The 25,365-nt window shown below is 40.7% G+C and overlaps 1 long non-coding RNA gene and 1 pseudogene across 1 annotated transcript; both read right to left on the reverse strand.

The window, feature by feature from the left end:
* The window catches only part of LOC126622809 (pentatricopeptide repeat-containing protein At1g11290, chloroplastic-like), a 46,867-nt pseudogene that overhangs the window by 2,236 nt on the left and 19,266 nt on the right, over window positions 1–25,365 (reverse strand).
* LOC126620630 (uncharacterized) lies at window positions 12,669–22,981 on the reverse strand. The gene is made up of 3 exons (XR_007622590.1): window positions 22,928–22,981; window positions 22,727–22,879; window positions 12,669–12,968 (listed from the first exon to the last, which is right to left on the reverse strand). It is a non-coding gene; the product is annotated as an uncharacterized LOC126620630 (long non-coding RNA).

The raw sequence follows: 25,365 nt of genomic DNA on the forward strand, positions 1-25,365 counted from the left end.
TTGAAGAAAAAGACTTGCAAATCGCTGCACTCGTCAACCGACTGGAGCCACAGAACGGTGAGAACCCCGACCCAGAGGATGATCCACTAAAGAGAGGAGATGGCGAAGAAGAAGAGCCTCAGGTGGAGAAAATCGATATGAAGTTGGAGCCAGACCAAGCAGCGGCACTCATGGGATCTCTTTCTATCCAGCAGTTGCAAAAGATGATTGCCAACATCGTCAAGGCACAGTACGAAGGGAGCTCAAATACCTCCGGGTTGTATTCAAAGCCTTATTCAAAGAAGATTGATGCCCTGAAGATGCCGATGGGATATCAACCACCAAAGTTCATACAGTTTGATGGAAAAGGAAACCCAAAGTAGCACGTTGCACATTTCGTCGAAACTTGCAACAACGTGGGGACAAAGGGAGACTACCTCGCCAAGCAGTTTGTACACTCGCTGAAAGGAAACGCCTTTGAGTGGTACACGGACCTAGAGCCTGAGTCCATCAACAATTGGGAGCAATTGGAAAGAGAATTCCTTAACCGCTTCTACAGCACCCGCCGCACTGTAAGCATGCTGGAGCTCACAAGTACGAAGCAATGGAAAGATAAACCGGTCATTGACTACATCAACAGATGGCGCACTCTAAACCTCGACTGCAAAGATAGGCTCTTGGAGACCTCTTCAATCGAGATGTGCGTCCAAGGCATGTAATGGGGTTTGCAATATATCCTTCAAGGCATCAAACCACGGACCTTCGAAGAGCTAGCCACCCGCGCCCATGACATGGAGTTGAGCATCGCCCATTATGGGAAGAAGGAACCGATCGCCGACTACAAGAACGACAAAGTTCTTGAGACAAATGTGGAGAAGGCTGCGTGGAAATCCACCAAGGAAGCAATGACGGTCAACACAGCTCCTGTCAAAATCCCTACACGAGGTAAGGCGATTCAAGCCGAAGCTTTTCATGATCAAAAGATGCGTAGACGCACTTTGAAGGAGCTTGAGGAGAAGACTTATCCATTCCCCGACTCTGATGTGGTTGCCATGTTAGAAGACTTGCTGGAAAAGAAGGTGATCGGTTTGCCTGAGTGCAGACGGCCAGAAGAGATGAATCGCACCGACAGTCCAAGGTACTGTAAATTCCACTGCTTCATCAGTCATCAAACGAAAAAATGCTTCGTACTGAAAGATCTCATCCTGAAGCTAGCACAACAAGGGAAAATTGAGCTTGACCTCGAAAACACGGTTGCGGCACACACTACTACTATCGTGTTTGGATCACTCGATCATGTGCCTTTCTGAAGCATGCATGACCATTCCCGTCAATGTTCAAGTCACACATCACTTCCTACACAACCATCATCGGGGGCAAGCAACCAAGATGCATCTACCGGTAATAAGGAAATGTGGACATCGGCGACCTACAAAAAAACAAGGAAGCCAAGACCACAAGCCACAAGGCCAAAAGAGGAGCCTAAACCCGCCCCTCGAACTTTAGTCTTCGACAGGCTGAATCATTCAAAACCTAGAATTTCGGCACTTGATTGCATCAGTGGTCGAGATCGAACTTCCGTCTTCAAAAGGCTTAAGACGCCAACACCGCAAAGATCTGTCTTTGAAAGGTTATCAAAACCCAAGAAACAAAGCGGCACAGCTAGATCTCCCCCGCAACAGTCGGCTGCGGACAGACTTGAAGAAACTAAGAAGCCTTCTAGAAATAGGAAGATAACGCCAAAGGGAGAAAAGCTCGACAGTCTAGCAGGAAAAGACGATGTTCAAAGCTTGATTCCTTCAAGGATGAAGCGCCAAGCAACTTTGGAAGTCGACACAAAAGGACCACTGAAGGTAAGGAGGCGCACCATCATCTACACCGGCCAATCTTCACGCCAACAAACCTAAGAAGACCGCACTGAAGAAGAGGCCCAAGAAGACAAAGAAGACGAAATCCCGGAAGAAGACATCACTTCCGGCTCCGTCAACTTAAAATCTTCACCTCAATCGCTTGAGGCATGCTCCAAAGCCATGCCAGTCAAGCCAAGCGAAGTTGAAGGATGGATTCATGTCACTCCGAAGAAACTGCACAAGAAGCATATGTCTTCTCCACAAGTGCACCAATCAGAAAAGGGGCAAAGTAGCTTTTGCCAACCTCCAGAACAATGTGAAAGTGTTGGAGATAATGAAACTTTGACACAAAGATCATCTATCCCCATCACGATGTGTGACATCTTCCTAGAAGACTTCTTCAACTACTCAGTCAAGGCTTCTTGCTATGAAGATTGCAAGGAATAACTCTCCCGGATCGCTTGACGAACCACAAATGCTCCTTGTTCGCACGAGCCTAAATTGCACGAACCAAAGCTCCTTGTCCGCACGAGCCTAAACTGTAGGACACGAGGCTCCTCGCCTACACGAGTCTAAACTGCATGACACAACGCTCCTGGTCCGCATGAGCATAAAATGCGACATTAACGCTCCTGATCCGCATGAGCATAAAAAGCGATACCAACACTCATTGTTCGCACGAGCCTAAACTGCACGAACCAAAGCTCCTGGCCCGCAAAAGCATAAACTGTGTACGGCAAAATCATCATCAAAATCACTGTTAAATTCATCACTCATTTGAACTACGTTATGACTTGATCTCTTATTTGGAAAAGTACATAGGCAACTTGAAACTTCAAAACTTCAAGTACAGTCACATCATCATAAAAAACACAAACACTTTGAAGAATAAAACACAAATTCAAAATATGAATACTTTATTTCTTTAAAGGAATGATTTGGTTACAAAGCCGTATTACAAAGGTGGGCATTACGTGAACGTCACCACCGAGGAAAGTTGTGACCAAAAGGCACTACACAGCATAAACTCGATGCAGTCTTTTGCATAACCTCACAAGGTAAAGGTGACGCACTGGAACAAGCTCCAAGCAGCAGCGGCAAAGAGCCTATGGCAAGCAGCAAACTCAATATGCACGACAACGTCCCCCACCGAGGAAAGTTGTGACCAAAAGGCATTACACAATATAAACTCGCTGCAGTCTTTTGCACAACCCCACAAGGTAAAGGTGACGCACTGGAACAAGCTCTAAGCAGCAGCGGCAAAGAGCCCATGGCAAGCAGCAAGGTCAATGTGCACGGCAAAGTCCCCTACCGAGGAAAGTTGTGACCAAAAGGCACTACACATCATAAACTCGCTGCAGTCTTTTGCACAACCCCACAAGGTAAAGGTGACGCACTGGAACAAGCTCCAAGCAGCAGCGGCAAAGAGCCCATGGCAAGCAGCAAGGTCAATATACACAGCAATGTCCCCCATCGAGGAAAGTTGTAACCAAAATGGCACTACATAACATAAACTTATTGTAGCCTTTTGCACAACCCCACATGGCAAATGTGACACACTAGAATAAGCTCCAAGCAGCATCGGCAAAGAGGGCAGCTATAAGACGGTCTTTCAAAGCACGCTACAGTAGCAAAGAAACCAAAATGCCACGCAATCGCACTACGCAACCCCGCAGCGATTACGCAAGCAGTTTCTTACACCGCATGTCGACGTCACCTCCAAGGGAAAACTGTGACCAAAAGGCATTACACAGCGAAGCCCCACTGCAGTCTCTTGCATAGCACCACACGGTAGCGCACCACTGAGGGAAAACTGTGATCAAAAGGCACTACACAGCGAAATCCCGTTGCAGTCTCTTGCACAAACCCTAGGCAGCAGAAAGTACAAATATGCCCACATCTTGCTCACTCCAAATACCACGTCTCTGAAAGCTTCATGAGGGTTCCAACATCATGCGCTGCCTTCTCCAAAATTAAAGATTCCTAACATCACATCAAATAAAAAAAATACATATGTTTTATGTATTTAATAAAAAAAAAGAGAATACATACATTATTACTTGTTTACAAAAAAAAAAGGAAAAAAAAAGAGATTTCTTTTACATACATATACATACAAATACATATATATATATATATATATGTATGTATATCCATCAGCAGCAAGCCTCTCAAAAGGAGGCCATCCAGGCCCAAGTGGCAGCCTCCAAGCCCAATCCGTCATCTCCCCCGCCTACACAAAGTCCAGTGAGAGAGTTGCCAGAAAATCCCACGCAAGTTGTGGAAGCAGTGCCAGCTGTGGCAGGTAGAAAGGGGAATTGTAGCAGCAGCAGCAACAACAACATCTCAAGCAGCAATGGCAGTACAAGCAGTGGTGTGTTTGCAAGTTTATTCGCTTCCTTAACAACATCGGCAAGCTTGCAACCTCCTCAACAGCCTGCATTTACTGACTTAATTCGAGCCATGGGGCATCCAGATCAATCAACCAACCTAGCTCCATCTTCTTCAATGAAGCCCATTTCTCTTGGCCTCTCAACCAGCCATGGATCCTCAATTTTTGAGTCTGCAGGACAGGAGCGTAGGCAATATGCGCCTCCACCACAACCATCTATGTCTGCGACAGCACTGCTTCAGAAAGCTGCTCAAATGGGCGCAGCAGCAACCAATGCATCGTTGCTTCGTGGGTTTGGCATTATGTCATCCTCAACGTCTTCCACGCAAGAAGAGAGAGAGAAAGAGCGAGCATGGGCGAGATCCAGGCCATGAGGGACCTGAGAGAATGGCTGCTGACGCTTTGTTCAACACTTTGCCAGCTGCCTTTGTTCAACGTTTTGCTTCTTCCTTATTGGGTTTCCTTCTGATTTCTACAATGGATGCCGACGAATCTGACGACTTGAGCAGAGAAGAAGAGGCGTCCGATACTAAGAGCATGGAAGAAGGCGAGATGGCACAGCAACAAAAACCACGGCTTCCGCCGGAAATGCGTCAAATCCCGCACGAGCTTCCCCACCGACCCCCAGGCCGAGCTGGTGTTGCCCGTCGTGCAAGGTACCTTCAATGTGCTCATCATCTTCTCAATCTAATGCCTGCAGGTCCAGTCTTCGATCCCTCACTCTTTAAACCCAGCAACCAGGTCAAGGTTTCTCTCCGTGTTCAAGAGCCCTAATGCTGCTTCTCTGCCGGCTTCGTTCATTTCCAATAAGACGATTGAGTTAACTCAGGACGGGAACTCGGTGTTAAAGTCGAGCACCGTGAGATCAAGGACGAGGATTATGGTGAGCTCAGCACAAGTAGTGGATCAGCCGTCGAGAAAAAAACAGGTCATGTGGCTCCTGTCGTGGTGGACGTCAATTTGGGTAATCGGAGCTACTCGATTTACGTCGGATCTGGACTGCTTGAGCAAGCCGAACTTCTTCAAAGGCATGGAGGTGGTGGGTCGCAGAAAAAGAGCGCAGTCTCTCAGCAAATTGAAGGATGGCGCCGCCATAACAGTCAAGCTAGCACATCACCATTTCGTCAAGCTAGCTGTTGCTCCGTCAAGATTCCATCCCTGCAAATTCCTCAAACCCGTCCTCCAAATTTATACAAAAAATAAAAAAAATAAAAAATATATGGTGTGGATTGCACCATCTGAAAAGACAAATATATATATATATATATATATATAAAATAATAATAATAGTGGGTGGCGCATGATTTAAAATTAAAATATATATATATATATATATATATAAAATAATAAAAAAGGGGTTTCAGGAATGGTGCGGATTGCACCATATGAAAAAAAAATAATAAATAAAAAAAATGGGTGGGATGGTGCGGATTGCACCATATGAAAAAAAAAGGGAAATAAAGGTGGTGGTGCATCTGGCACCATTAAAAAAAAAAAAAATTAAATTAAATTAAATTAAAAAAAAATTGGTGGAGCATCTGGCACCATGAGAAACATATGAAATATATATATATATATATATATATATATATATGTGTGTGTGTGTGTGTGTGTATATATATATAATGCATTTAGTAAAGTCCATCTTTTATTTATTTCTCTAAAAAAATTTACATGAATTCGCATTCCACATATCATAAAAAAAAAAAAAGAGACAAATCAAATTTACAAGAGGGGATCTTCAAGGTTGATCAGATGGCGCCTCAGTACTCGGCGGAGCCCCAGATCGGAGAGGCACCAGAGGGTGATTGTTCAGAGCATCATCACTTGGCGGAACCCCAGAAGGAGGAGGCACCGAAGGTTGATCATTTGGAGCTTCATTACGTGGTACATCCCCAGAAGACAAAGGCAAATGCTGTTGGAACAAACCCACAAACCTCTGATGATCAAGTAAAATCTGACCGTTAGATTCCTGCATCTGGCCAATCTTCATCTTCATGTTTGTAGCATAGTTATGTGCAAGCATGTGCAACTGTTTATTCTCATGCTTGAGCCTTCTAATCTCCTGTTTGAGACTCATCACTTCAGCCGCCAATGATTCAACTTGACGGATTCGAGCAAATAGGCGTTGGGCCATATTAGACACAGAACCTGCACACTGCACACTAAGAGCCAGAGAATCCTTAACAGCCAACTTATCAGACCGTTTGGAAAGTAGTTTGTTATCTTTGGGAGTGACAAGGTTCCGGGCCACTACCGCAGCGGTCATATCATTCTTCATCATCGAATCCCCAACGGTAAGAGGACCAGTAGGGGATATGAAGGATGGGCGCCATATGTTGTCTGGAGAAGGCGGGACTGCCTCTTCACCAAGGTTCAAATCAAAACAACGGTTGGAGGGTCCAGACATTTTCAAAGGTGTTGAAGAAAGAAGAGGTCAGACAAATCAAGATTTTAGAAGTGCAAGAAGGGAGTTTCTATAAGCGAAAATTCAAAACGAACTGCATGCCTCTATAAAAATCAGTACTCGACGGGATTTCAGAGATCGAAGAGGCGAGCTCAGAATTCAAAGAGGCCAATTCAAAAATCGAAGAGGCAAGCTCAAAAATCGGAGAAGCATTTTGCTTTTCCAGACACATCAGCACCCGTCACACACAAACTCAGCTTTGCCGAAATCACGGGCAATTTGTCGAAGCGCCGATCCCAGATATCGAAGAGACGCCAGTCTTTTTCAGCCTCGTCAACACCTGTCACATGCACACTCAGCTAGGCGGAAATTACGGACAATTTGTCGAAGATTTCTGATAAAAAAGAAAGCACGTGATGCCATACTGATCAATCACGCATTGGTTGCCGACACGAGTGAAAGAATAGTACCTCTACAGGTACTAAAGAATTTCCTATAACTATCCACCTTCACCCTCCATAGCAAGGTAGACATACATAACCTTTCTTCATCTCCGAGAACCTTTCTTCATCTCCGAGAACCTTTCTTCATCTTCGAGAATGCCTTCCCAACTAAGCCTCTCGAGTCACTCAGTGTTTCTTATTCCTTGGGGTACCTTTGCAAACAAATGACCCAAAGCAAAAGTATCTCATATCACCAGGGTAGAAAGCAAGAGTATCTCATATCATGCTTTCTCCCCGTCCTTTCCTTTGTCCTTGTTCTTACCTGCAAAGACAAGGATAAAGAAAACAATATATCGGAACCTCCACTCAAACTCGGGTAAGGAATCGATTACCTGGAACCTTTGCCTGGTTGCTTACATGGTATTACTCTCGAGTACTCGTCTTTCACTGCTACTGTACTTCCAAAGAAGTTGCCACATCTGCCTGGAGAACAGATAAGACAAGTGAAAATGATACCTTGCGGCATGTGGAGACAACGTGCAGAAGGAACAAGCAGAGAAGAATGCGGTCTGCACAGTCAACTCAGCAGAAGGAGTCCGAGTTGAGGAACTCAAGAAACTACCACATCTGCCTGAAGAAACAAGCAGAGAAGAATGCAGCCTGCACAGTCAACTCAGCAAAAGGAGTCTGAACTGAGGAACTCGAGAAGATGCCACATTATGCCAGAAGAATAAATAAGGCAAGGGAAAATGATACATTGAAGCATGTGGAGACAAGCGAAAAACAAAGCACGTGCCGATTCATCCGCTACTTCTTAAAAAATCAAAAGTATCTCATATCATCAGGGTTGCAATCACTATGGGTGGAAGGCTCGTTTTGACCCTCAAATTCTTGGGTCGACTTACTAGGCGTTGTGGGCTGCACGTGCCGATTCACCACCCTTGAATCAAATCCTTAAAGATCAAGTCACCAACTGGAAGAAGAGCCCATCAATCTTGAAGATCATACCGTTGACCAAACTGCTCAGGTGTGAATTAGAAAGATTGAACAAAGCAACAAGTCATCACCTTCCCCTCGTGCCTGCTTGCCATGTGTTTGAGTCAACCTTCAAGAATCAAGCCTCAACGGCCCTTGAAGAAGCTTCCAGCCAAATTCAAAATCAAGCCTCGATGGCCTTGGAAGAAATCACAAGTTCGATTCAAGATCAAGTGTCCACCACCCTTGAATCAAATCCAGTTCAAGAATAAGCTGTGGAAAGTCAACAAGCGCAAAAAACAAATACGTGCCAATTCATTCACTACAAAGATCATCTACCACATGAAGCTCCTTGTGGTCCAATTTCAACCTTCAAGATCAAGCCTCGACGGCTCTTGAAGAAATCTTAAGCCCAATTCAAGATCAAGCCTCAATGGCCCTTGAAGAAATCTCCAACCCAATTCAAGATCAAGCCTTGATGGCCCTTGGATCGACATCTACAGTAAGGGACTTCAAAACGCATCTCCTACATGTGACAAGCACATGTATACGACACGCCTTGAAGTGGGGGCATTTATAGACATCGAAATTTCAGTAAATAAATGTTGACCGATAAATCAAAGTTTCGACGCTCATGTATTACATAAATTTTACACGTAGCTTATGTCTAAACAAAAAATCGAAATAGTTGGAAAAGTCATCAAATAGGACACGCGTCAACACCTGGCAGAAATGACTTATTTCATCTGGAATATTATATTCAAAATTAGGCCTCGGAAAATTCTATAAATAGAAGCCAATTTCATTCATTTGGAGGGACCAATCTTCATATTACACCTTGAAGCTCTGAAGCTCTGAAACTCCGAAGCTCTCAAGTGTCCAAGTTCCCGAAGAATCAAGAAAGCCTTCTTCGTTCTTCGTTCATCGTTCTTCAAGATCAAGCCCCAACGGCCCTTGAAGAAAGCGTTCTTCGTTCATCGTTCTTCCAAGATCAAGCCCCGACGGCCATTGGATCAACAATCATCCACCTTCAAGATCAAGCCCCGACGACCCTTGAAGAAAGCGTTCTTCGTTCATCGTTCTTCCAAGATCAAACCCCGACGGCCCTTGGATCAACAATCATCCATCTTCAAGATCAAGCCCAAAAGCCCTTGAAGATCTGTTCATCACTGTTCTTCAAGATCAAGCCCAAAAGCCCTTGAAGATCCGTTCATCACCGTTATTCAAGATCAAGCCTCAATAGCCCTTGAAGAAACGCTCATCCTCAAGATCAAGCCCCAACGGCTCCTTGAAGATCCGCTCAAATCCACCTTCAAGATCAAGCCCACGGCCCTTGAAGAACATTCATCCTTAAATCAAGCCCAACGGCCCTTTGGATCAATCACACATCCACAAACACACACCTTACGGAGATCGAATTAGAGGATCAAATTAGAGATTGTAACCCTAAAAAATCATCAAATACAAAATATTATTTTGTGCACGTTGTTCTTGTCTCTTTTGTTTCAGGAAAATTTCGTGTTTACATAATGATCTGCATCGGGTTCTATTGAGTGATCCCTCCTCATTGAATCAAAAACCATGATGCCTTCACCAACCAGCCGAGAATGGCTACAACCGCTCAAAACACCAGTGAAAGTAACAGAATTAGGCTTCAGCCCAGAGTCTAACATTTTTCTGAAGGGTAACAAGGCTTCTTCTCCATTCCCATACATCGAGTTTGCAATGATCATCGTATTCCAAGCAACTGTATCCCTTCTTGGCATCATATCAAAGACCCTCTGAGAAAGTTCCAACTCACCACATTTCGCGTGCATGAAAACCAAAGCTGTTGTGGTAGCCAAGTCCTCCATTAAACAATTCCTAAAGATGTAACTGTGCACCTCTTTGCCTGCCCTCAAGCTTACCAAATCTTCGCAAGCTGGTAACAAACTAGTAATTGTGATCTGATTGGGCTTAATTCCTGATTCTTGCATTTGTCCGAGCATTTTCAGCGCCTGTTCCGTCTGCCCATTATTCAAGTACCCACCAATAACAGCATTCCATGAAGCACCATCCAACTTAACAACTTACCTTCTCATCCTATAAAATAAAGTTACACCCCTTTCGCAATCTCTGTTCGAAAAATACGCAGTTAGAAGTACATTCCAGGACACGACATCTCGTTTAGACATCATATCAAATACCAACTGAGCTTGTTTAATGCTCAGACAACTAGCATAGATATTTATGTGTCTGTATTATTTATTTGGTCATAAGTAAAAGTTTGTATTCGTTACTTATGACAACTAATAAAGCTAATAAACATATATTATATATGTTTGACATTTACTTGTGACGCGTAAGAGTTTGACATGTGTACACATATATTATTTATTTATTTTCTGAAATACAGACACATTTTTTTCATTCAATTACAAACACATTTAATGAATAAACTTGGTACAAAAAGTTGGTTCCCTTCACCCAATGATTTGATTTTCTCGCTAATACTTGCCATCATATTTGAGGTAGGTTTTATTAGCTAATGCTTGAATTCCATATAAGATTTGACATGCTTGATGGGTATTTTGTTTCTTTTGAAGATGAAAGTTTTGCTTCTGTTTGTCTCTTTTAAAATTCAACAACTAAAAATTTAACGGTCATGCGATATTATGAGCTGATTCATTCTATAATTTCCGCTAACTGATAACAAGGGAATTATTGTTTCATGACAGCTGGGAGAGAGGCATTTGTCATATGAATTTCTTTGGCTATCCACCATTGGACAAGTGATCACTGTTATTATCAGCTGTCAACTTAGTTGGGTCTGAATTGTCAATAGAGCATAACTTTCTCTCCAAACCAAAGTTGGGTCAATTAAGAAACCCAAGTACTTTAATTTATTTGATTTTTCTTTGGGCAAACCGTCCATCTTCTCTGCATAATTTTTGTATTAATTTCTTTGGACAAAGTGTACAATCTCAGAACAACCATGCAATCATGCAAAGCCTTGCGAAGCTTTTTTATGTGCTTGCTCTTCTTATTCTCCCTTCTAAGAATCTCAGCTGCAACTGCACTGGGCACAATCACTCCGAGTCGATATATAAGAGATGGCAAAACTCTGGTTTCAGTAGGTAGAAGCTATGAACTGGGATTCTTCAGCCCTGGTAAATCGAAAAGCCGGTACTTGGGAATATGGTACACTGTTTCTACTGATGCAGTTGTGTGGGTAGCCAACAGAGAAACACCACTTGGTGATTCTTTGGGACTTCTGAAGCTCACCGAGCAAGGAGTTCTGGTCCTTCTCAATAGCTCAAACAACATTGTGTGGTCATCGAATTCTTTAAGAATCGCAGGGAATCCGGTGTCGCAACTCTTGGATTCTGGAAATCTTGTGGTGCAAGATGGGAACGAAACTAACCCGAATAACTTCTTGTGGCAGAGTTTTGATTATCCTTGTGACACATTCCTACCGGAAACGAAGATTTGTGGGGACTTGGTTACCGGTTTAGATAGGTATCTCTCGTCATGGAAGAGCACAGAAGATCCTACTCCAGGAGAATTTTTGGCACGAATGGATTATCGTGGCTTACCACAAGTTCTTCTTATGAAATGAGCTAAGATATAGGAGAGAACAGGGTCAAGGAATGGCCTTTATTTGACAGGACAAGGATATGGTGTCAGAGAACCAAATCCAGTATCTGGGACTAATTTGTGTTGAACAAGGACAAGGTCTATTTTGAGTACAGCCTCCGAAACATGTCAGTGTTCTCGAGAATTGTATTGAACCCCTTCGGGGTCTCCGAGCAGTTCACATGGGTGTACCAAAAACACAGTTGGGAACTTCCCGCTACACTCCTAGCAGATCGGTGTGAAACCTATGCCTTTTGTGGTCCATTTTCTAGTTGCAGTATCAATAATAACTCTCCGATATGTGCATGCTTGAAGGGATTTGTACCAAAATCTTCAAAAGATTGGAATTTGGGATATTGATCTGATGGATGTGTTCGAAGGACTCCGTTGGCCTGCAGCGATGGAGATGGCTTCATAAAGTACAGTGGGATGAAATTGCCAGACACATCAACCTCGTGGTTTGATAAAAGCACGAGCCTTAAGGAATGCAAGGGATTATGTTTGGGAAACTGCTCATGTACTGCGTGTGCAAATCTGGACATCAGGGAGGGAAGAAGTGGCTGCGTGCTTTGGTTTGATAACCTCACTGACATAAGAGAATTCACTCCCGGCGGTGGTCAAGACCTCTATATACGGGTGGCAGCTTCAGAACGAGGTACGTCTTCGACCTTTCTCTGCAGTATGCAAAGTAGGGTTTAAATAAGTGAAGTGTTAAAATCACAGTTACTGCAACACTACGAGATCACACGAAAAGTTTGTTTTAATACAGATATTTCAGATCACGCTAAGAAAAAGAGCAATTTCAACAAGAGACAGCTACTAGCAATTCTACTCAGCTCTGCAGTTTTTCTCATGGGATTGCTAGTTGGAATGATTTTGTGTATACGGAAGAAGAAACTCAGAAATGAAGGTAACTATTTTTGGACACATTAAAAATGCATTAGATAAGGTAGTTAGTATTTAACTAGTGATGGTGCCCGCACGATGCTGCGGGTTTTTAAACCATATAAAACATATCAAAAGTTCCATGTATATATACGATATGCAATATTTATGCATGTGATTCATGTCTTCTTAACCATTAACAGAACAAATTGAAAATATGAAAGTCAAAAACTACACTTAAGTATAAATATACATGCGGTCTGCAAACTCGTTTCTAAGTTCTACAACTGCCACTTATTCCAAAACAACTACTTACTCGTCATCTCCCTTCATAATCCCGTTCGTTGTCTTTTTAGATTTTGGCAGCTAAACATGCTCATTTTAATATTCTCTGCATCCACATCATGAGGAACTTTTTGTACCTGAAGTTGCTGTTGGTATTCACAAGAGTTTTACTAACTCAATACCAAAATATGTGGGTGATAAGTTTACAAACTCTATCACACCTCTCACTTTGCACTCTCAATAAAGTTGGACAAACGAAAAGGAAAGAAGTATAAGCTTGGTGATAACAAACACTATGAAATATTAGAAGAGTTTACAACTCTTAAAGCTTACAAGCTGAAAATGAGAATGGGAATTGGATTGATGTTCTAAAACCTAGCAAGAAGGCCTATTTATACAAAACAGAAATTGATAAACAATACAACAACATGCAATGAATGATGGTGTTTACCATCTTTACACCCTTTCAAACACAGGCAGCAACTTTAGATAGTTGGCACACACATGCATTGCATTATTCTAGGTTGGAATCACAACCTTTCGGCTAGCACACAGCAGCTCACAATAGGGCTGGGTTCGGTTTGAAACGATTCGGTTCGGTCCGATTTTTTTTCGGTTCGATTTTTTTCGGTTTTGATTTTTTTCGGTTCGGTTTCGGTTTTTTTTTTTAATATCTGGAGCTTGAAGCACATTTTTTTTCCTCATTCGGCTGCAAATTTACCCTTTCTCTCCACACTCCGCAGATCCGGAGCCCTCTCAAGCATAGATGAAGGTGGTCGCTGCATAGTTGTTGGCTGTGTTGGGCAGCAAGACCACCACAGCTGGTGGAGGTGGTGCTGTTGCAGTTGCTGCAACTGGTTGTGGTGGTGGTGCTGCCGCTGAGGCAAAGAAAGAGGATAAGCAAATAATGATATCAGGGGAGAAAAAAAGAAAGGGAAAGAAATGGGTGAGACTCTCACAACACAAAAATCAAACAAATCTACAATACAAAACAAAACAACAACCCATAAATTTACACCAAAATTTCAGATTCCCCCCATGGAATTTACTCTAAAAAAACCCATAAATCGACAAAATAAATAAGAGAGATTGAAGATCTTACCCTGGAGTGAGAAGATCGAGAAACGGAGAGAGAAGAATGGAGAAGAATGGAGAAATTGGAGGCATGGACAAGGAGGGAGTCTGGAGGCGCAGGGACGAGAGAGAGAGAAGAGGGGAATGAAAAAAGAAAAGGTATGGCTGCTACTACTAGTGGCTAGGGTTTTGTTGATTTCTAATTGCACAAATGGCTATAGATTTATATCTTTATAAATAGTTTAGTTATACAACTATAACAAAACAAAACCAGTTGCCATGTTGGTTTTGTTGAAACCTTTCAACTGGAGCGCACGGGTTCAAACCCACATGCCTCCAGGACTTTAGAGATTTTTTTAATTTTTATAATTAAAATATTATAAAAAAATAATTAAATATATATTTGGTTCGGTTTGGTTTTTTTTCGGTTCGGTTTTATTCGGTCTCGGTTCGGTTTGGTTCTCGATTTTTTTAGGTTTTCGGTTTTTTGAACCCACCCCTAGCTCACATCTCTACTGTCTTTCAACACACTTTCAGCTAGCACATGGATGAAACTTTAGTCTTTGTAGTTGCAGCAAGTGTGAATACAACCTGTAAAGAAACTAATGAAATATTTTACATAAAATTCACTTGTTTTTTCTTAGTTAGTTCCTTATATTTTTGAGCTATTTACTATGTTTTTGTGTTTTGTGTGATTTATCAAGCAAAGAAAAGAAAAGTAGCACAAGTGAATTATTAAGTAACAAATTCGTCAAAACTGCCTGTGCAGATTATCTGACTTTGGAAGCATGTTACAAACAGTTCAGAATGAATGAGAGAATGAGCCTTATATGCGTGGAAAGCTACAGATGTCTATTTTCTGGAGCAATTTACGGATTGTTAATCTCATTTTTCTAGAAGAAGTTATGGGCATTGTAACACTGAAAGGTCAGAAAAGGGCTAAGCAGATTTGGCTAATAAAAAGAGAAAGACAACTCATGGGCAAAGGAAACACACACACATGGGCAGAAAATGGGTGGATTGTTGGCTGAAATAATGAAGAACATGTGTATGCAAATGCAAAGGAAAAAAACACACACATGGGCAAAGGAAACACACACATGGGTAGGAATTGTGTGTGTTTTGTGGTTGAAATGATGAAGCATGTGTGTGTAAATGTAAAGGAAAACATGGCAGAAAATGTTTGTGTTTGGTGGTTGAAATGATGAAGCATGTGTGTGTAAATGTAAAGGGGAAACATGACAACACACACCCACACAAGCTGCACATGCAAAGGAAATGGAGTGGTCCTCTCTCAAGCCTATAAATACCACCTCCCATATTCATCAACAAAACAGATTTTCTCCTTGCTTTGGCTGAAACTTCCCACCACCATTCTCTCTAATTTCAGCCAAAAACCACCCCTAGCCACACCACCCATCAATCCTAAACCTTTCCATACCATTCCCCATCCATTCTACACCATAAAAACCACCTAAAACCATCCAAAACCTCTAGTGCCGCTGCTTGCAAGGAAGGAAAGAGAAGGAACATCTTGTGCCGTGCCTATGCTCAAGCCTTGGGAGTGTTGGAGCGTTTCTAGGTGTTTTCTATCTTTGTTTTTAATGTCTAAATTTATGCATCTTTGCTTTGTAAGTATGAGGAACTAAACCCCTCTTAGTTAGGGGGTGATTCGAAACAATGTTCATGCTTGCAATATTATTTGATTACATCCAGTTGTGATTCATAAGTTGTGAATTCAATTTACTTATCCGTTCATATAAAAACTGATTTGTGTATGTTGGTTGAGAGTGCACGCTTAATTTTCATGCATGAATTTGACGCTAGAATATAAGGGAGTTTCACCTAATCGTTATGAACTTATATTCACAAGTAGTGAAGGTTGCTAGTCACAATCACGTTAAGTAAATTCTTGGCATAAGTTTCATGCAAATCATAGTAACGAGTGCCTCGTCAATGCTTATGTTTTTCATAGAACTTAATGATTCTTGCTTGTATCTCTATTATGCAATTCATGTAGGGAACTTGTAGGGAATGTTTTGGGTTGTCGTATGCAATCATCCAACCTAATAACTTGTGGAAAAACTGAGGGTTAATTAGTGCAATTCACGGTTAATTTGGGGCGTTGAGTATTCATAGTTTATCGAAAAGCAATTGGAAATCATTTTGTATGCAAGTGTGACATGTGTGGAGAAGAACCTCTTAGCTAGCTTCTCATCCTTTCAATTTAATCAATCTCGTTTTAAAACCTATTTTGTTTTACAAAGTTCTTGTTTTGTTTTCAAATTCGTCTAAAATCAATCCCCCTTTATTTTGTTGAGTCATATTAGTTAGAAATCAATTTAGTTTGTGTTTTTAAGTGTCTTGAGTCAAGTTATAACATATTTTCGTTCAAATTCTTCCTTAGTGTTCAAAACTGCCCAGATTGTGTTTTTAAGGCAGTTTTGAGTGTTTAGGTGCTGTTTTGAGTCTTTTGGTTTGTTTTAGTGTTTTAAAGTATAGTTTTGCATTCTTTGAGTCTAGTTTAGTGTTTTAAACTTTGTTTTTACGTTTTCAAGTCAGTTTCCAAGTGATTTAGCAATCCCTCCTAATCCCCGGCCTAGAACGATCCCTACATACATTCTTTACTACAATTGACAAAAAGAGGGTTTAATTTGTGTGCTTATATATTTCACACCAACTAACAGCTAACAGCTGCCATTTACAACCTATTTTGATTTGAATTTCCAACACACCTCCTCAAATCAAAACGCCTTCATGCCTAGCATTTCACGTAGCAACTTGAATGGCTCAACTGGCGGGGGCTTTGTGAAGATGTCAGCCACTTGTTCCTTGGTGTGACAATAGATAAGTTCGATTGTCTTTTGCTTCACATGGTCCCTCAAAAAATGGAACCCGGTATCAATATGCTTGCTCCTTCCATGTTGGACTAGATTCCTAGCAAGCTTGATAGCTGAGATGTTATCCACATGAATCACAGTCGATTCCACTTGTGGATGACATATTGACTTCAACAGATTTCTTAACCAAATTGCCTCACACACAGTTGAGGCTACAGCAACGTATTCGACTTCACACGATGACAAAGCAACAATTGATTGCTTCTTTGAAGTCCATGAGAAAGCTGTTGATCCTAGAAAAAACACATAGCCAGTTATGCTTTTCCTTTCATCTTTGTCACCTCCCTAATCACTATCTGAATAACCAAATAATTTTGCATCTTCACCAAAATTATAAAATAGACCATAGTTTAGAGTACCTCTTATGTACCTCAAAATTCTCTTGGCGGCCAGCCAATGAGACTCCCTTGGTGTTTCCATGTATCGACTCACGAGTCCAACACCATAAACTATATCAGGTCTTGTGATTGTAAGGTACCTTAGGCTTCTAACCAAGCTTTTGTACACGGTTGAGTTTACAAACTCACCTTCTCCTTCCTTGGACAGCTTCAATCCAGTTGCAACTGGAGTGTTGACAATATTGCACTTGTCCATATTGAATTTCTCCAATATATCTCTCATGTACTTTTGTTGAGAGATGTAGATACCGTCACTTTCTTGCTTCACCTCTATGCCAAGAAAGTATGACATTAATCCATTGTCAGTCATCTCGAATTCACTGAACATGGATTGCTTGAACTCACAGAACATTGCTTCATTGTTTCCTGTAAACAACAAGTCATCTACATAGAGACAAATAATTAAGAACTCCCATTTTTCACCATTCTTCATGTAAACTGAATGCTCGTATGGACATTTCTGAAATCCATTTTGGTGAAGGTAGTTATCAATCCTTGAGTTCCGAGCTCGTGGTGCTTGCTTGAGGCCATACAAAGCCTTCTTCAAACGATACACCTTATCTTCTTCTCCTTGTACTTGGAAGCCTTCCGGTTGTTCCATGTACACTTCTTCCTCAAGAACTCCATTAAGGAAGGCTGACTTGACATCTAATTGATAAATTTTCCATTTATGCTAAACGGCAAGAGAGATTAGTAATCTTACCGTGTCAAGTCTTGCAACTGGAGCATAGACTTCATCATAGTCCACTCCATACTTCTGTTTGTAGCCCTTTGCTACAAGCCTTGATTTGTACCGATCCACACTCCCATCTGCAGTGCGTTTGATCTTGTACACCCACTTGACACCAATAGCCTTTTGATTTGGTGAGAGCTTTGTCAACTCCCAAGTGTCATTTTTCTCGATGGCATGGATCTCTTCTTCCATGGCTTTCTTCCAACAATCTTCTTCCACAGCTTCATTGAATGAGAGAGGCTCATGGTTTGCATACAAGCAGAAAAAGTTGGTTTTTTTTTCTTCTTGTCCATATATCTCGGTGAGACTTCTTAGCCTCACTAGAGTTGAGGAGCTGCTTTCTTCACTGGATGTAGGACCACTCATTGCAGTTCTGTGCAATGGAGTTGTTGTGTTTGTTTGAGCAGGCTCTTGCTCAACAGGTGGTACAACTTCTGGTTCTTCAAAATCAGTGGAGACGATCTTCTCTTTACTGACTTCTTTGTTGTTCCACTTCCATGCCTCTTCCTCACTGAAGATGACATCTCTACTAACCACTAGTTTGCCAGTTAGTGGGTTATAGAGCTTGTATGCCCACACTAGTTTGCCAGTTAGTGGGTTGTAGAGCTTGTATGCCCACAAACACACACTTCTCACTTCAATCATCGAGTTTCCTTCTCTTGGCTTCTGGAACTTGAGCATATGCAACACACCCAAAAACTCTTAGGTGTGCAACATTCGGCTTGTATCCACTCCAAGTCTCTTGTGGTGTCATCCTCTTAACACTCTTTGTTGGACATCGATTCAACAAATAAATCGAACAAGCTACAGCTTCTGCCCACAATTCTTTTGGCAAAGTCTTCTCTTTAAGCATGGACCTTGTCATGTCAAGGATGGTTCAATTCTTTCTTTCGGCTATCCCATTTTGCTGTGGAGTATAGGCAGCAGTTAGTTGATGCCTAATTCCTTGCTTATTGCAGTATGCTTGGAAAGCATTGGAGGTGTACTCTCCACCTCTATCTGATCTCACAGCCACACACTTGTGGTTGCTTTCAGCCTTTGTGAGTGCCTTGAACTCCTTAAAGATTTTTAGGGCAGCCGACTTCTCTTTGAGAAAATAAACCCAAGTCTTCCTACTAAAATCATCAATGAAAGTAATAAAATACCTATTACCTCTATAAGACATGGGATCCAATGGACCACATATATCTGTATGCACCAACTGCAGTGGTGCCTTTGCTCTCCATGTATCACCAATAAGGAACGATAGTCGTGCTTGCTTGCCAAGCACACAACCTTCACATACTTGGCTTGTGGCTTCAATCTGGGGTAGACCACGAACCATTCCTCCACTTGACAACAACTTTAGGCCATTGAAATGAAGATGGCCAAATCAAAGATGCCATTTCCATGACTCATCTTCCATTACACCGATGTTGCAACTCCCAATCTTTGTGTTCAACTTCAACGGGAACATTCGGTTCTTTGACATTTGAACACGTGCAATAAGTTTTCTCCTTGCATTTCTGAGAGTGAGAAACATATCCTCCATATGTATAATATACCCTTTCTGGAGCAGTTGACCAATGCTCAAAATGTTGTTCTTCATACCTGGTATGTAGTAGGTATCAGAGATGTATTCTTCTCTACCATCATTCTGGATGATCTTGATCTTCCCTTTGCCTTCAACTGGCAACTTTGAGGAGTCACCAAGACTCACAGATCCATAATGCCCATCTTTGAGTTTGGCAAAAAACTCTTTCTTTCCACACATGTGGTTGCTTGCATCAGAGTCCAAATACCAAACATCTTGTTGGCTACTGATACCATGGTGTTCTAGTAAGACTGTAAATTCCTCACCAGCATTTCCACTTGATTCTGCAATGTTGACATGCTCACCATTTTTATATGAACATTCATTGGCATAATGTCTATATTGCTTGCAACTGTGACACTGGATATGCGCTTTTCCTCGAGTAGATATCCATTCTTGAGATTGACCTCGGTTTTGTGCATAGCCTCAACCTCTTCCTCGGGCTCATCCTTGGCTACGGTTAGATGAACTCCCACGACGTGAGTTCCATTGCCCACGACCTCCATTTGGTTTGTCAATATTCAACTTTGACTCCAAAGCTTGCTCTAGCGTTGTGGGGCTTGCATTCTTCTGAATGCGTTGCTCGTGAACTATGAGGGATCCTAGTAGCTCCTCTACGCTCATCGCCTCCAAATCCTTGGATTCATCAATGGCAGTCACCATATGCTCAAACTTAGATGTGAGTGATCGGAGTATCTTCTCCACAACTTGTACTTCATCGAGTCTCTCGCCATTTCTCCTCATTTGATTTACTATCACAATGAGCCTTGAGTGATAGTCGGAGATGCTCTCCCCTTCATTCATATGAGCAGTTTCAAAATCTGCTCGAAGTAATTGTAACCTCACTTTTTTGACTCGATCTACTCCTTTGTAGATTGTACTGAGTGTGTCCCATACTTGCTTGCTTGTTGTTGCTTCTGCAACTTTCTGGAACGTTGAATCTTCCAGAACCTGGTATAGAAGATACAGCGCCTTCTGGTCATTCTTTCGTAAGTCCTTGAGAGTGTTCCTTTGTTCTGCAGTATATGCGGCTTCTTGCTCGGTAGTGGGTACAACATACCCACTACTGACTATTTCCCATAGCTCTTGTGATCCAAACAATGCTTTGAATTGGATGCACCATCTTTCATAATTTTCTTTCTTCAATGTGGGAACCTGGAGCTGCACTAAGTTGGACGCCATAACTGCTGCACTTGCCAGAATGGTATTCTAGCTCTGATACCAATTGTTGGTATTCACAAGAGTTTACTAACTCAATACCAAAATATGTGGGTAATAAGTTTACAAACTCTATCACACCTCTCACTTTGCACTCTCAATAAAATTAGACAAACGAAAGGGAAAGAAGTAACAAGCTTGGTGATAACAAACACTATGAAATATTAGAAGAGTTTACAACTCTTAAAGCTTACAAGCTGAAAATGAGAATGGGAATTGGATTGATGTTCTAAAGCCTAGCAAGAAGGCCTATTTATACAAAACATAAATTGATAAACAATACAACAACATGCAATGAATGATGGTGTTTACCATCTTTACACCCTTTCAAACACATGCAGCAACTTTGGATAGTTGGCACACACATGCATTGCATTATTCCAGGTTGGAATCACAACCTTTCGGCTAGCACACAGCAGCTCACATCTCTGCTGTCTTTCAACACACTTTCAGCTAGCACATGGAGGAAACTTTAGTCTTTGTAGTTGTAGCAAGTGTGAATACAACCTGTAAAGAAACTAACAGCTAACAGCTGCCATTTACAACCTGTTTTGATTTGAATTTCCAACAGTTGCAGCACAATAATATGAGAAATCTTGCCATACAACACTACCAATTTTAAAGATCATACCAATTTTAAAGATCATAACATGCAGAGAGACAGTGACATGATAATCTTCCAAACAACAATGGGGTTTAAGGAATGCATTTTAGAATACTACATACCAAAAATGTTGATTCCAAGTTGAGCATATAGTGAGAAGAAGCTATCCACAAAATGTTAACCACCACGTGATATTGGAAGATGGTTTTGACGTATTGGGTGATCCAGTAACTAATGCAAGTTAGAATCTAAGTTTAAATCCCTATCAGCACTAAAGCATTATCTTTCAACATAACTCATGACTCAAGCTAATAAATTTAACAACTACTCTCAGCTCTAAATCTTAAGAATAATCAGAAATCCAACAACCTTAAAGATATTTGACCCTCCCCACAACATAGAATTGATGGTTTCCAGACGCAGTATCAAATTTAAAATAGTATTGCACCAGTAAACCATTGACTGATGTACACACAACATAAATGGGTGTGCTTGTGAGTGTGACATAACATTGATCTAAGTAAACCTCATAAACCAAAATCAAAACCAGTAAACCATTGCTCCAATTTTCTCAAAACACAACAAATATTCCTGTATTTTGCTCTCATAAAACCCCACACTAATCTCAATCTCATTTAAAACTATCCTAAGCAGATAGCCTTGTTGAAATTTATTTGGAGAAATTGATCAATTTCGAATGGGTGGCCTTATGAGTGTGTGACATAACATTGATCTAAGAAAATCAAAACTAATTTAGAAAACACCAAATAATGTGGAACTGGAAATGATAATGAGGGGCAGGCAACCCAGCTCAAAAGGAATAGGCCTTTACATTCCTTTTCAATTTCTTTAGCTAAATAATTGCAAATGCATATTAAATATTCAGTGGTATTTAAATCACAGGTGTATACGAAATTCTAATGATCATAACAATATATCTTCGACCAAAACAATACATCATTTCGTCTCAAAAAACAATACATTATTGGTCATAACAAAGGTTTTAAATTCTAATAAAAACTTATATCAAAATTCGATTCAAGCAGTGCATTAAACAATAACGACAGCACAACAGTACACAAATGCTCTCATAAATGAATTAAAGAATTCTAGATGTTGTGATGCCTAACTTAGGATAAGGTCTTGGAGTGGGACTAATCAACAAAATAAATGATCAATGTTTAGAGGAGCTTACATGGATCTCACATCACAAAATTTAGAGCATGCACCAAAATCCACAACAAATATCACAAAAATTAGAGAATGCCCCAAAATTTGAGGCCCAATTCTCTATTTCACAGAGGAGAAAAACCAAAAATAAGGGTAACAAAATCACAATTCTCTGGTAATAAAAATTCAACAATACATTAACAAAATTACTGTAACTGAATATACCTCAAAAAGCCAATGGCCCAATTGCTCCCTCCAACGATCCAAATTTCTGAAATTCACAAACACAGCAAATCCATTAGCAATTTGACATGATTAGTACAATCAAAATTCATAGGAACAAACAAACTTTGCGAGCTAATTAAATATTCACACACACTGCACTCACACACACTGATTAAGACACAATGCACAACATTCACACACACAGTCACATATACACTCACACGCACACCCGCACATACTGTGTCATACGTACACACACACAATTCACACATACACCCAGTGGCGGATCCAGGAATCTTACCCCAAGGGGTCGCAGTGTAAAAGTTCAAATAAAAATTTAGGATGGAAAAACATATTGAAAATGAAATCATAGTACTTTCATTCATAATTCATAATGGAAACAATATTACAAACTATAATTGTTCACGACGAGGTTTCATATTTTGAAAACGAAGCATTATAGCTTCATTTTCAATATAAGCAAAAATATCTCTCTCAATATAAACAAGCAAGCTATCACTCAACCATTGATCTCCCATTTTGTTCCTAAGTGGACCCTTAACAATATTCATGACAGAAAATGCTCTCTCCACTGAAGCAGTTGCAACTGGTAAAACTAAAGACAATGTAATGAGCAAATATACATAATTGAATACTTGATGCATCCTTGTCTCCACCATTTTTTTTGCAAGATCACCAATCCCTTCCAATTGAGAGAAATCACTACTGGAACACACATAATGAATATAAATCTCAAGTTGATCTTCAAGTGCCAAACGATCTTCATCCGAAAAGTCTTGAGGATAAAATTGAGCAAGACGAAGTAACTTTGGTTTATCAAAAGCTACAAATGAATCTTTCGGACTCAAACATGCCATACAAATAAGCAACTCGGTATTTACCTCATTAAAGCGATCCTCTAACTCCGTAATTTGCTCATCAATGACATAAATAAAGAGCTCCACACGATAATGATGACGATTTGTCTTTATTGGAGCATAACGCATTGACCTCCCTGGAAGTATAAATGCCTCTTCCATGTTAGGAACATCAATATGATATTTTTCACAAAAAGAAGATACTTCATCAACCAATACATCGAACCCATTATTCCTCATCCAATATAGCTTTTCCTTGCATGATTTCACTAAAGCCATTGCATTCACAATTTCTTGATCTTTCCTTTGCAATGCTTGTGACAAATCATTTGTGAGTCCCAATATGACTTTCATCAAGAAAAGGTGAAACACAAACTCAAAAGTAAGTATCACTCTCATTAACTTATTTGCTTCACCCGCACTTTCATTGGGATTATCATCAATAACCATTTGAAGCACATGAACCACGGATGAAAACATAGAAATGATGCTAATCAAGGTACCATAGTGTGAGTTCCATCGTGTGTCACCGGCACGTTTGAGACTTGTTTCTTGATTTAAGCCTCGTCCCGTTATAAGACAATCATTTTCAAAAGCTATCACAAGCTCTTCTTGAAGTTTCCCTCTAAGTGAATCACGCCGCTTACAAGATGCTCCAACATGATTAACCACACTATTAGCCGTTGCAAAAAAAGAGGCAATGTCTATATTCTTCTTTGCTACGGCAACAAGAGCTAGTTGAAGTTGAAGTTAAAGTTGATGAGCAAAGCAATGAACATAATATGCACAAGGTTGTTCTCTCAATATCTTTGTTTTAAGGCCATTCAACTCACCTCTCATATTGCTAGCACCATCATAACCTTGTCCTCGTAGCTTGGAAATGCTCAAACCGTTGCGAGAAAACAATGTGTCAATAGCATCCTTTAGTAAACTTGAAGTAGTGTCGGTAACATGTTGGATACCCACAAATCTTTCAATTACATGCCCGTTGTCATCCACATAACGCAACACCATAGCCATTTGCTCTTTCACAGACACATCACGTGCTTCATCCACCAATATTGAAAAGAATCTATCTTTTAGACCATCCATGATAGCATCAAGTGTTTCAAGGGCACATGAATTCACAATTTCTTTTTGAATGGAAGGAGCTAGTAATTTGAGATTCCCCGGAGCATTTTCCATCACAACTTCTCTAACTTTATCATTATTATCTGCAAGGAATTGCAATAACTCCAAGTAATTTCCCCTATTGCTTGAAGTGGCACTTTCATCATGGCCACGAAAAAGAAGAGCTTGTCGCAATAAAAACTTAGTGCACTTGATTGAAGCAATCAAGCATGTGCGATAAGCCTTACGAGCTTGGTCAGAGTGTTTGCTCACTGCCGTTTCAATATGTGTAGCTTGATTCATCAAATTTGTAGCAGCTTCTCTAGCCTTATTATGAACACTCCCAACCGGTCCAACATGCATCTTAAATCTTTCTCTCCCTTTCTTCCAATTCTTAAATCCATCTCCAGTGAAAGCTTCACTACCCACTTGTTCAAAATTGGTTTTAAAGAGATAGCAATAGAGACAAAATGCCGCATCTTTAGATACACTATACTCCAACCAATCAAACTCATCAAACCATTGGGGAATGAAGCGTCGATTAATTCCCGACATATTAGTTATTGGGAAATTATGACCTCTAGGTTGACAAGGTCCTTTTTGTAGATATAATCTTCGGACCTCATCTCTCATATTAGCGTCATAATCTAT

This window comes from Malus sylvestris, chromosome 5 (genome assembly GCF_916048215.2).
Source record: "Malus sylvestris chromosome 5, drMalSylv7.2, whole genome shotgun sequence".
NCBI lineage: Eukaryota > Viridiplantae > Streptophyta > Magnoliopsida > Rosales > Rosaceae > Malus > Malus sylvestris.